Below are 12,635 nucleotides of genomic sequence, written 5' to 3'. Positions count from 1 at the left end.
AATTTTCCCCCTAACATTATTTCTTGCCTCCTTATGCCTATTTCCACAAGTGAGATAAGGAAAGGGACACTTTGTTCATAATTCATCACTTAATTAAGTCACTCAAGAAACATCTATTGGGAAAATAATATTTGTCAGGCACTGGTTTAGGTATTGGTGGTAAGGAAGTAGACAGAGAAATAGGTCATTTCTCTTAAGACCTATTCTCTTACATTGAAATCCAAGAATTTACTTGGTTGATTTATCACATTATGGATTTTACAACAGTGTGTTTGGGACAAGATAGTTTTAATATCTTTTGAAGGTATTTTTACGAGTACTGACTGAATGCTTCTTATATTGCTTTTTAGCTTGTCAGGTGGCTCAGATGGTAAAGTGTCTGCCTGCAATGCGGGAGACCCAGATTTGATCCCTGGTTCGGGAAGATCCCCTGCAGAAGGAAATGGCAACCCACTCCAGTATTCTTGCCTGGAAAATTCCATGGACGGAGGAGTCTTGTAGGCTCCAGTCCATGGGGTCGCAAAGAGTCTGACATGACTGAGCAACTTCACTCATATTGCTTTATCATAGTGTTTTAAGGAATATTTAGGACCCACCACTGTTTCAGTTTCCTGTAACAAAAGTTTGGATGCTTGCTGGTCCTGGAGCAGTATATAGGGGGAGTTTAGATGGGTAGAAAACAGACTTGAGGGAACAGAGTAACTGGGAAGCAGTCTCAGCTAGATTAATTTATAGCCTAAAGTCTCACAGAAACAAGAATCAAGTCAGAAGTTTTTTTAAAAAAAATTTCTAAAGCCTAAAATTCTAAAAAAAAAAATTCTTTTTTATACCACTGTTTTGTTTCTTTCAACACAAAGTCAACTCTGCTCTCACCAAAACAAACAAACAAATAAACAAATGTACATATGTGAGGTGACAGGGCATTGATTTGATGAGAGGAATCCTTTCACAATGTATATGTGTATCAAGTCATCACATTGCACACTTTAAATATCTTGCATTTTTGACAATTATACCTTAATAAAACTAAAAATAATAAAGCCAGTTTCTTAAAGGAGAGAATACCCTCTTGATAACTCCATGAATGAGAAAATGTAGAAACAGTTGGAAATACATAGTACATTTTTTTTCAGTCTCACTGAATGAAAGAGATAATAAATCTTCTCTTGCCAAGGAAAGAGCACTTTTGAGTTGTGTTGATGTAGTTAACATACTATCTCCAAGAGCTAAACCTTTATAATTATTCTATGTACACTATTTTAGTCACTGTAAATTGCAATTTCTCCCCTATTTTAACATTGCTTGAAATTGGGATAGACTGTTCAAATAATGAAACATCATAGTTTCATTGGCAGAGTTTTGCATTTTCTTTGTAGGACAGAAAATGTTGATGCATCTTATTATTGATAGTGTTTTAGATTAAATGAAGTCTAGTAGCCCATAAAAACTAAATGAAACTTGCTTCCACAGTTATATGGTGACACCATATTCAGGAGAGTGGTCTCTAATGCCTTGAATTGCTCTTATTTCCCTTTCCTGCCTCCTTGAAAAGTAGTAGACTCATCTAATGAGCAAATAAGCTGGTTCGCTTCAAGGCAAGGTAAGCAAATTTGAATGACACTATTTGATCCCTGATAGCTTCAGAGTTTGGTATTAAGTTTGCACAAGGGGAAAAGATTCAGCCCACAGCCCAAAGGGAAAAAAATCCAGATGTTTTGTTAATATATAAATAAGATGTGATCACAAGACAGAGATTTCTGAGTGTATCCTAATTGGCTTCAAAATATTAAACATTTCCTCAGCTTACAGTTGAGTATATATACTTTTAAATGCAAATAGCAGCATATGGGATTTTTTTGTATTACCCTTCTCATCTGAAGTGCCAAGAAAAATAAATGTGTGCAAAAACATTTATGGCCACATCACTATCTGTGCAGTGGTTAAACAATCAAAAGCTCTTCTGCAGATGCACATATGAAAATTAAGCGCATTCCCACTTCCTCAGTCAAGACAGTCATGCTGTTCTGGCTGCACATACGCATAATGGAAACAAAATTGCTTTAAATAATCAAAATACACAAAGGCACATTTTTCTGAGTGATTGGAAATAACCTTGACAAATGCTTGCATTTGGTAAATTATGAACTAGTCAAGTTACGTTTGCATAAATATAATGAAAAACATTTTTTAAAAATTTAGTAAGCATAAAGCAAGGTATTCTCTTGGTAATGAATTTCTTTGACAGATAAACCAACAACCATGCAGGGCAAGTTTATGAAGGTGCCTCCCTGAGTGTTTGAGAGAGTGAGAGAAGAAGAGAGAGAGTGAAGTGTGAGCATGTGCACATGTGCATTTATATATACAGATACATACTTCAATGAATAAAAATTCTGCAGAATTATAAAGGAGGCAGAGATAGTCTTCCAACTAAAAATAAATATGGAAAAATCCTAGACACATCAAGTATCTACTTGTGTTTTTAAAAGAAGAACACAAACCATGTGCAATTTAGTGTTATGTTAATACAGTATACAAATAATTTATATTCCCCAGACATAACTCTTTGGTAATACAGAGATTACCTATTAGGTAAACATACAATTATATTTTCTGCCAACAGTCTAGATACTGCGCCTCATATGCACACTTAGGCATCAATATGTAGTTGGGGAGGATTTGTGTGGGGCTTATTAAAAGAAAGCATTCAATCAGGGCAAAAAATAATTTTCTACTCAGTGGTAGCATGGCACTACTTTTTATCGGATTTCTTTGGGTAGGTCCAGACATGGAGCACTACAACATGTGGATATATCAAAACAAAAACCAAGCAAAAATGTACATTCATTTGGGTTTTTCTAGATTAGCCTATTTTTTATGCTAAGCATAATTAGGTAGGGATACTGACTTTACTGAATTTGCTACATGAATAACAAAGCTCTTCTGAGAATTCTGTAGCCTTTAGAAATCACCAGTAGGTGAAGAACATATCTTACATGAAGGAAGGGTTATCAGGACTGTTTCAAATGGGCTTGTCACATAAGACAGGATGCTTTCACACATGACCATGATGGTAAACTGTGGTTAAAAAGATGAAATAGGCCAGAGACAGTGGGTGGGTGGATGACTTTCTTGGGGGAAATTCTATTAATTCCTAATCATGAATTGTAGGAAGAGCCCAATTGTCTTTTACAGCCTTAGTCATCTTTGAACATCATTAACCTTTCCCCATTAACTGCCACCCACCTTCACTTGACAACATGAAGTAAGAGCTTGAGAGAAACCAGAATTACAACATCTCTCTGGTTTGGTAAAATGATGCAGCGAACCAGGTTGAACTGGTACCACTTGTTTCACTCTTGAAGTAGTCATTCTTCCTTATCTTCTCTTTTTCTAATTTAAGGGTAAACTCCTAGAAAGCTTAATGTGTTGCTTTAGTTCCAATATTCAAATATACTGGATTTATTTGATAAGAATTTATCACCTAGTAATATGATTTCTTTTCCCATCATTTTAATGAAACCTCTTTCCCGAAGGTCATTGATGACTAATTAATTGTGACATCCAGCGTTCTCATAATTCTTCTTCCTTGTCTGTGTCTCTTCCTTGTCTCCTGACCAGCCCTTCTTACAGACCTCTCCACCCTTTTTCTCTGTGGACATTCCCAGTTTCTTAACTGTGTGACTACAAATTTTGTCTCCTTCCTCTTCACGATTTTCATATATGTGATTTAAAAGTTTGTTCCTCAGCCCTCCTCTCTTCTTATTCTCTCTGTTCCTTGACAATTTCATATACTCTTTGGGGCTTTCCTATAGATGACCCCCACACATTTCTCTGAGGACCTGTCATCTCAGAGTACTGGATACAGATTTCTGCCTGCACTCTTCTCTTTTCTACAATGATAGACTCTGGGATCTCAAAAAGCTTATTACGTCCAGATTGAATTCAATGTCTTCCTTCTCACATTTCGTTTCCTCCTAATGCTTCCTATTTTTAAAACATCATCACCAAGTTTTGAAATCTCAAAGTCAAATACGAGAACTTTCCTTTTTCCACAATAATTGGCAAATCCCTGCCAGTACTTCCTCTGAGATATCTCTGCCTTTTTTATCTGCTTCTCTATCCTCTCTCTTCTATACACTATCCCAACAGTATCCTAAATGTTCTTTAGGCTTTTCTGCATCCAGTTTATATATTGCTGCCAGAAAAAAATCTCTTTAAAACAGAGTTTGCTCATGTTTATGTGCATTTCCACAGCTAAATTCTTTTGCTTAAACCGCTTGCTTTGCCAATAATTTTCTTTTCCTACAGAAGAAATATCTCTTGTATCGGTGCCTCTATATCATCAAGTATTCTAGGCTAACAGGTTTGTGTTCCCAATTAAAGATGACCTCCATAAATAAAGCGTTTCACATTCATCCATGCTTAGTCATTCAGTCATGTCCAATTCTTTGAGACCCTATGGACTGTAGCACACCAGGCTCCTCTGTCCATGGGATTCTATAGGCAAGAGTACTGGAGTAGGTTGTTATTCCCTTCTCCAGGGGATCTTCATGATCCAGGGATCAAAGCTAGATCTCCTGCATTGCAGGTGGATTATTTACCATTTGAGCCACTGTGGAATCCCAAAGCACTTCATATATTTATTCTCAAATCCCCTATGGGTACTGCAGTGATTGACATAAAGTAGACCCTCAGGAAATCTTTGATTTTGAGTTGCCTTGAATATTATTGCTTTGTTTAAAAACCTTCTGTTTCCTATCTTTACATGCTACAAACTCTTTTACTTTTTCAACAGGATCTTTAGATTTGGGACCTGGAAAAGTTTGGGAGGAGGATAAGCAAAAAACAGGGAAAGAGGCCCAAGCAAAAAGGACATTGGAGAAGCAATTGGGAGCAAGTGGCAGACTGGAAGTGTTTTGACAACCTTTGTGTTGTCCTTTGCCTACTGAGTGTTACCTGGTCTTTGGGGGTTCTGACATCCATATACTACAATCACTAATCTCTTTAGGGATCTCAGAATGCACAATGTCCCTATTATACCACACCCAGATCTGTGGCTTTCAGGGGTTGCACTTTGTCCACTGGCAGGAACATAGTGAGTATGTCCACCTGTCTTCTGGCAGGAAAGCTGAAATAGCTAAGTAATTCCACGAATACGCCTGTTGTAAAGTGCTAATTGTAATTCCAGACATATTATGCAAAGATTTAGGCCTTTGGGACGTTCTCTTTCTTTGCCAAGTGATACATGGGTACTGTGCTTCACACTGGTTTTCAGGAAATGCTGCACTGTTTTTGGTGCCTAACCCAGGGGTATGAGCCAATAGGAATCTGGGTTATGTAGGGGGAAGTACTGTGACAAAGAAACCTAGGCAGCTCTATACAGCTTTCTCCTCTGTTGAATAAATAACATTTTCTGTCACCAGCATGGCCACAGGTGAGCAGAAGAGGGAGGAACCCAGAGGATGGTTTTACCTAAAGACTTATTGCCAAATTCAGACTTAAATTGAAGAAAGTAGGGAAAATCACTAGACCATTCAGGTATGACCTAAATCAATCCCTTATGATTATACAGTGGAAGCAAGAAATAGATTCAAGGGATTAGATCTGATACAGAGTGCCTGAAGAACTATTGACAGAGGTTTGTGACATTTTAGAGGAGGCAGGGTTCAAGACCAACCCCAAGAAAAAGAAATACAAAAAGGCAAAATGGTTGTCTGAGGAAGCTTTACAAATAGCTGAGAAAAGAAGAGACATGAAAGGCAAAGGAGAAAAAGAAAGATATACTCATTTGAATTCAGAGTTCCAAATAATAGCAAGGAGAGATAAGAAAGCCTTCCTCAGCAATCAGTGCAAAGAAATAAAGGAAAACAATAGAATGGGAAATATTAGAGATCTCTTCAAGAAAATTAGAGATACCAAGGGCACATTTCATGTAAAGATGAGTTCAATAAAGACAGAAATGGTATGGATCTAACAGAAGAAGAAGATATTAAGAAGAGGTGGCAAGGATACACAGAAGAACTATACAAAAAAGATCTTTATGACCCAGATAGTGATGATGGTGTGATCATTCACCTAGAGCCAGACATCCTGGAATGTAAAGTCAAGTGGGCCTTAGGAAGCATCACTACTAACAAAACTAATGGAGGTGATGGAATTCCAGTTGAGCTGTTTCAAATTCTAAAAGATGGTGCTGAGAAAGTGCTGCACTCAATATGCCAGCACATTTGGAAAACTCAGCAGTGGCCACAGGACTGGAAAAGATCAGTTTTCATTCCAGTCCCAAAGAAAGGCAATGCCAAAGAATGCTCAAACTACTGTACAATTGTACTTATCTCACACCCTAGCGAAGTAATGCTCAAGATTCTCCAAGCCAGGCTTCAGCAATATGTGAACCATGAACTTCCAGATGTTCAAGCTGGTTTTGGAAAAGGCAGAGGAAACAGAGATCATATTGCCAACATCTGTTGGATCATTGAAAAAGCAAGAGAGTTCTGGTAAAACATCAATTTCTGCTTTATTGACTATGCCAAAGCCTTTGACTGTGTAGATCACAACAACTGTGGAAATTTCTTCAAGACATGGGAATATCAGGCCAACTGACCTGCCTCTTGAGAAATCTGTATGCAGGGCAGGAAGAAACAGTTATTCCTGGACATGGAACAACAGACTGGTTCCAAATTGGGAAAGGAGTACGTTAAGGCTGTATATTGTCACCCTGCTTATTTAACTTATATGCAGAGTACATCATGAGAAATGCTGGGCTGGATAAAGCACAGCTGGAATCAAGATTGCCAGAAGAATTATCAATAAGCTCAGATATGCAGATGACACCACCGTTATGGGAGAAAGCAAAGAACTAAAGAACATCTTGATGAAAGTGAAAGAGAAGAGTGAAAATTTTGACTCAAAACTGAACATTCAGAAAACTAACATCATGTCATCTGGTCCCATCACTTCACAGCAAATAGATGGGGAAACAATGGAAACAGTGGCAGACAGTATTGTTTTGGGCTCCAAAATCACTGTGGATGGTGATTGCAGCCATGAAATTAAAAGACGCTTACCCCTTGGAAGAAAAGTGGCCAACCTAGACAGCATATTAGAAAGCAGAGACATGACTTTGCTCACAAAAGTCCATCTAGTCTAAGCTATGCTTTTTCCAGTAGTCGTGTATGGATGTGGGAGTTGGACTAATAAGAAAGCTAAGCACTGTGAATTGATGCTTTTGAACTGTGGTGTTGGAGAAGACTCTTAAAAGTCCCCTGGACTGCACGGAGATCCAACCAGAACATCGTAAAGGAAATCAGACCTGAATATTCTGGTCTGAGGACTGAATTCAAGGACTGATTCTGAAGCTGAAGCTCCAATACTTTGGCCACCTGATGTGAGGAACTAACTGACTCATTTGATAAGACCCTGATGCTGGGAAAGATTGAAGGCTGGAAGAGAAGGGGGCAACAGAGGATGAGATGGTTGGATGGCATCACCGACTCAATGGACATGAAGTTGAGTAAACTCCAGGAGTTGGTGATGGACAGGGCAGCCTGGTGTGCTGCAGTCCACGTGGTCGCAAAAAGTTGGACTTGACTGAGTGACTGAACTGAACTGAAGCTCTTCTGTGCGTTGATTATCTCCCTACAGTTCCTTTCTCAGTGGAGAATGCCAGAATGCTAAACCATAAACAACTGCTTCAGGTGTACTGATATTGAAGAATGCAAACTTGTAGACTGTTTTATAATTATGAGTCGAGTCCCATTGCTCACTTTACTTTGGCACAAGTTAATGTCTAAGGGAATTTTTCATAGTGACAATTTTCTGTTTCTCCATTGTCCCTCATTTATTTATCTAAAATTGTAAATTATATTTGCTCTACCTTTGTTTAGTAAAATAAAGTCATTTCTATGTCCATGTCATGTCCACCCTTTCCTACACCCTCCCAAGGAGTGATTTCACCAATATCCTCCCTACATCACGGGCTTCTGATACATATTCTCAAGACTTTCCTCACCTCTCCCTCAGATTTTTTCTGTCACTACCCTCTTTTCCTCTTCTTTCTTTGAGTACTATGTTTTAAAATCTCTAAAGCTAGCACGGCTAACTGTACTCTCCCCAACTTCTGCCCCATTAATGACACACTTCCCCTTTAACCCTGACTGCTCCTCCTCCACTAGTTATTTTCTCTCCTACAAACATGGTTAAGTCTCCACTGTTGCTTCACTTTTTCCCCTTCACTTAAAAGAAAAATAAATTGTTTGGCTGTGCTGGGTCTTAGTTGCGGCACTCAGATTCAGTATTTGTGGTCTGAGAGCAGAGAGCATAGTTGCCCTGAGCCATGTGGGATCTTAGTTCCCTGACCAGGGATCAAATCTGAGTCCCCTGCATTGGAAGGCAGATTCTTAACCAATGGACCACCAGGGACATCCCCTCTCCTTCACTTTATGAATAAAGATTCCACACATTTCCTATTTCCAATTATTCGCACTTTCATTTTTCTCATTCCCTTGAAATATGTATCCAGCACCCACAGATCTCTGGAGATGGTTCTTGTTGACCTAATTATTGCTGAATCATTAGCTGCTGTCAGCCTATGAGTCTCACTCTGCAACAATCAGCACACCTGTCTATTCTGAATCAGTATGGTGTGTTGTGCTTTTCTGGGTTACAGGCTTTCTTCAAGTCTGTGGCTAGCGTTTCCTCATGTTTTCTGAACACTCTCTCTCTCCAGATGAAATCCTCTTATTTCTTCTCTATACACTTCTCTTTGCTCCCTACCTGTGACTGTTTCATGAAATTATTTGCATCATCTGTGAATACACATCATTTCATATATGTCACCACAAACTCACACTGAAAGTTGCTTCCTATAGGTAAATTCTTCCGACTTTTTGCTCTTCTGGTAAAGTCACTAATATATCTGCATATAAAATATTTTAAAAATATTTTGATACAATGCAAGTGGAATTTTCTTAATACATACATATTTGGGGAATTTATTTTTGTTTCATTTTTGTCTGTGTTTTCTGATCATGGATGTCCAATTATGACAGAATCAAAAGGAAAAATTGTTCAAGCTCAGGGTACTTGGAATTCATAGCTTGTGGAAACCAGTCTTTCCACATTACTGGGTTCTTACATGAGGAAGATAGCCTTGAGTTCTTTTCACCATCCTGGATTTTCTCCTTCTTTCATGCATATTTTTCATATGTAGGGTGAGAGTGTTATGACCATTCTGAGAATGAAATGGGAGACTAGGTGGTAGGTATGAGTGTTTTCCCTGTCACTTTCCCATTTGTACATAGACATATCCCATACCTGTAGGAAGACTTTAACAGTGGAATATTCGAACAGACATTTTAGGGTGGGATGCTCATGCTTTCTAGTCCTTGTTCCTGAACTGATTGAAAACACTGTTGTTCAGACAAATGGTGTGAAGTATCTGTCCTATATCATCTATAAGACGTGTCCAGATTTCCTCTTTGGGAAAGTACAGGTTACAGGCTTTCAGAGAAGAGTATTGACAGCCTTCTTTTTCAATCTGTTCTTATAAAACTTTGGAGCTTGCTTGATAGACTGTTTCACATATCCTTTACAGGTTCCATTCAGACCTGGGGCTAGAAGCAGCTCCTTTCATCTTGCACAAGAATGGGGTTGAAGAAACGTCAGAGAGGGAATTAGCCTCCCAAATAAGGTAGAAGAACTGGGTGTGTGGAAGGCCACAGATTCAAGTTTCTACAATGTGGGTTTTTACAAGATGATCATTGCTAATAGCATGTATTTCCCAGAGAAACTGTGTTAGGTTCCTTCATGCAACTCCTGAGAGAAAGGAGATGGCAAATGCAGGGTCTGTTGTCTATCTTGCTTACCACAGTATATCCTGTGCTTTGCAGTATCTAACAAAAATAGGAGCTTGAAAAATATTTGTAGAATTGAAATGTATAAAAATGTATTAAATATATTGGCAAGGAACTAGTAGCATTGGTAGTAGTAGCAAATTTGGGGGACTTAGTAAATTCCATATATTCTGGTACTGTTTTCTGGAGAAAGTATCAGATATTTTCTTCTGGTTGTGATTAAGGATCATGTTTTCCCTAGGGTATTGTCAAAGAAGCTGGGAACTTTGTTGAAACTGATCTCTGCTAAGAGATTCAGGGGTCGGAATGGAAAATCTCACGTCAGTATATGTTAGGATTAGGTACTCTCTCAAATTAACCAATCCTTCTCCTGAAACCTCTGGTCAATGATGCTAGACACAAGATACTAGACTTGATAGACAAATAGGTAATTCAACTGTGGCCATTGCTTTATTCCTCTTTGGAATTGATATATAAATTTACCTTTTCTGAATATAGGCTCACCAATTATGGAGAACGGCAATTTTGGATAACTACATAAAACATCAAATAGAAATATCCTATAACTGGTATAAATGTTACTGACATCGAATTGGTGCTATTGCCATGCTTTGTGCACCCTCAACAGTTTTTTAAAAGCCCCAAACACTTGTTTTAATCAAGAGGAAAACAAGGTATGTCGCAGATAAAAATGATGCACATATTTTTGTGCTTATTATTTAAAGAAAGAAGAAACATCTGAAATCTGTTTGCTAACTACAGTATAATACAAATTAGCCTGCAGGCACCGTGTGTGCTGTACCCTGTTTGTTTGCCAGCCCCGCTTAGTCCCAGTGTATTAATGAGCAAGTGCAAGTATTTGAACAATCAGCATTTCCGCATTTGCATGCAAACTCTCATGCTGTGTAATTATACACAGAACTGGCACTCAAATTAATTAAAGCTGATTTCTCTGTGACTGCAAACTGGTCATATCCTCAGCTTTGCCTTCCTATGAAGTTATCACTCTTCATTCAATGTGACACTTCTGTCCCTGGCATTCTCAGTAATGCTAATATTTGACAATTGTGAATTTGGTAATATTTTAAATTTCAGCTGACAATGGCTGCATGTTCTTTTGCTTTTCCCTATTTTCCAACTTCTTGTATAAAGATTAAGAAATAGCTTTGAATGTCTGCTTTGTAATTATCTCAAATAGTAATGCAAACAAATTGCATATATTGTTTCCTCCCCTCTTTTATGACTCCACCCACTTGATTAGCACTTGCAAACAATTCATCAAATTAAAAAAATTGTTTATTTGATATTAGCAAACAATTATTTTGATGGTTTTGTTCTTAATTTTGAAAAGGCTTTAACAAATGCTGTTTTATTTTAATGGATAAGGATTTCATAATTCAGGATCAGGGAGATTAGGAGAGAAAGAAGCAGCAATAACTGCTAGATTTGATTAAGACTTTTTGAATCTTCATCAAACAGAGAAGTATTGCAATGGAGACCACTATTTGCTAAAGAGCTCCGTAAACATTACCTTGTATGGAAGAAGGCTTTCCTTGGCTCTTCCACAGTAAAGCCATCTCCCTTTGGTTCTCAGTTCCTCTGAAGAAACTGTTTCTGTGACAATTTCTTTGAAAAGACATCCTTAGAGCAATTAAGATATTATCATGATTCTCTTTTCATAAATTTAAATCTCTGAGTACAGGTGGCTATGAAAATCATCTTCATGTAGAGCCCTGGAAGATGATCTGCTTTGACACATTCTTCTGAAGTCAAGACCATTCAACCTTAGCTCACCATCTCCCCATTTCTCTATATCCTATTAGCCAGAAAAAGTGCAGACTATTACAGGGGCCAAATGTCTCTTTTCAGAGCAGGCACCAACTAATTCTATCCTTTGAGTTCAAGATCCTGAAATACACTGCCAAGAAGATTGTCTCAGTAATCTACATTTGAAAGGGAAGATTGAGTTGGAACTCTCTTTATAATCTCTAGTGATCACAAGAGATATAATTTGCCCTTACCTTATTTGTAGTACTTCTGGGTCCACATAGAACATCAGTTAGCAAGCTCCCTTCAAATTCCAATTGGCATACAAGTGAGAAAAGAGTATTTTTCCTGAAGAGGCTGTGGGGAGATCACGGTCACAAAACTATCGTTGTGATCCGAAGTCTGCCTTTCTGTCTTGTCACGATTTCCTATGCAGACAGGTATCCTATTGGCATGAATTTCATTGCCAATTACACTTTAAGAGTGGGCATGGCTTGAACATGTAGCCAGTTCCACCTGTCTCTAAACCCTCATAACCTTCATTGCTTTCAATATTTCGCTCAACTACCCAGTGACTTCATGAGTTACCCACGCACTGGACCCGACTAACAGAGGTGTGGGAACAGTATCGAGTTAAGTAGCACTGTCATTGTAGTACACAATGCTCATTGCTACTGGCAAATACCTATTTGCTGACTCAGGGTTGGATTGCTCTGAGCAGGACTAGGCAGTTCTACTGCTTTCTGTTTGTTTCCTCTTTAGAAACTATCCTCTTCTAACTAACCATTTAGCAAAACTAGATTTTTTAAAAATATTCATTCCTTAAAAATATAGCTTCTTTAAGCATAGAGAATTACTGCATATTTTAACCTTTTTTAAAAACAAGCACTTGCAGAACAAAAAATTGGAATTCCTCCAATAATTAAAATGAACATTACTATATATGCTGTCGGTTTTGCTCTTAAATTTTCTGATAGCAAAACAAATAGTTACATTTCTTTTACTTCTTAAAAG

The 12,635-nt window shown here is 38.0% G+C and overlaps 1 protein-coding gene across 5 annotated transcripts in view; it reads right to left on the bottom strand.

Moving 5' to 3' along the window:
* ADGRL2 (adhesion G protein-coupled receptor L2) overlaps positions 1-12,219 on the bottom strand; it is a 312,045-nt gene extending 299,826 nt beyond the window's left edge. For all 5 annotated transcript variants that reach the window (XM_013962705.2, XM_005678182.3, XM_018045668.1 and 2 more), the window contains exon 1: positions 11,876-12,219. The gene's annotated coding sequence lies outside the window, so the exon portion shown is untranslated. The remainder of the gene's footprint in view (positions 1-11,875) is intronic.

This window comes from Capra hircus, chromosome 3 (assembly GCF_001704415.2).
Source record: "Capra hircus breed San Clemente chromosome 3, ASM170441v1, whole genome shotgun sequence".
Classification (NCBI taxonomy): Eukaryota; Metazoa; Chordata; class Mammalia; order Artiodactyla; family Bovidae; genus Capra; species Capra hircus.
The sequence above is the reverse complement of the archived record's forward strand: the minus strand, read 5'-3'. Positions and strand labels throughout refer to the sequence as shown.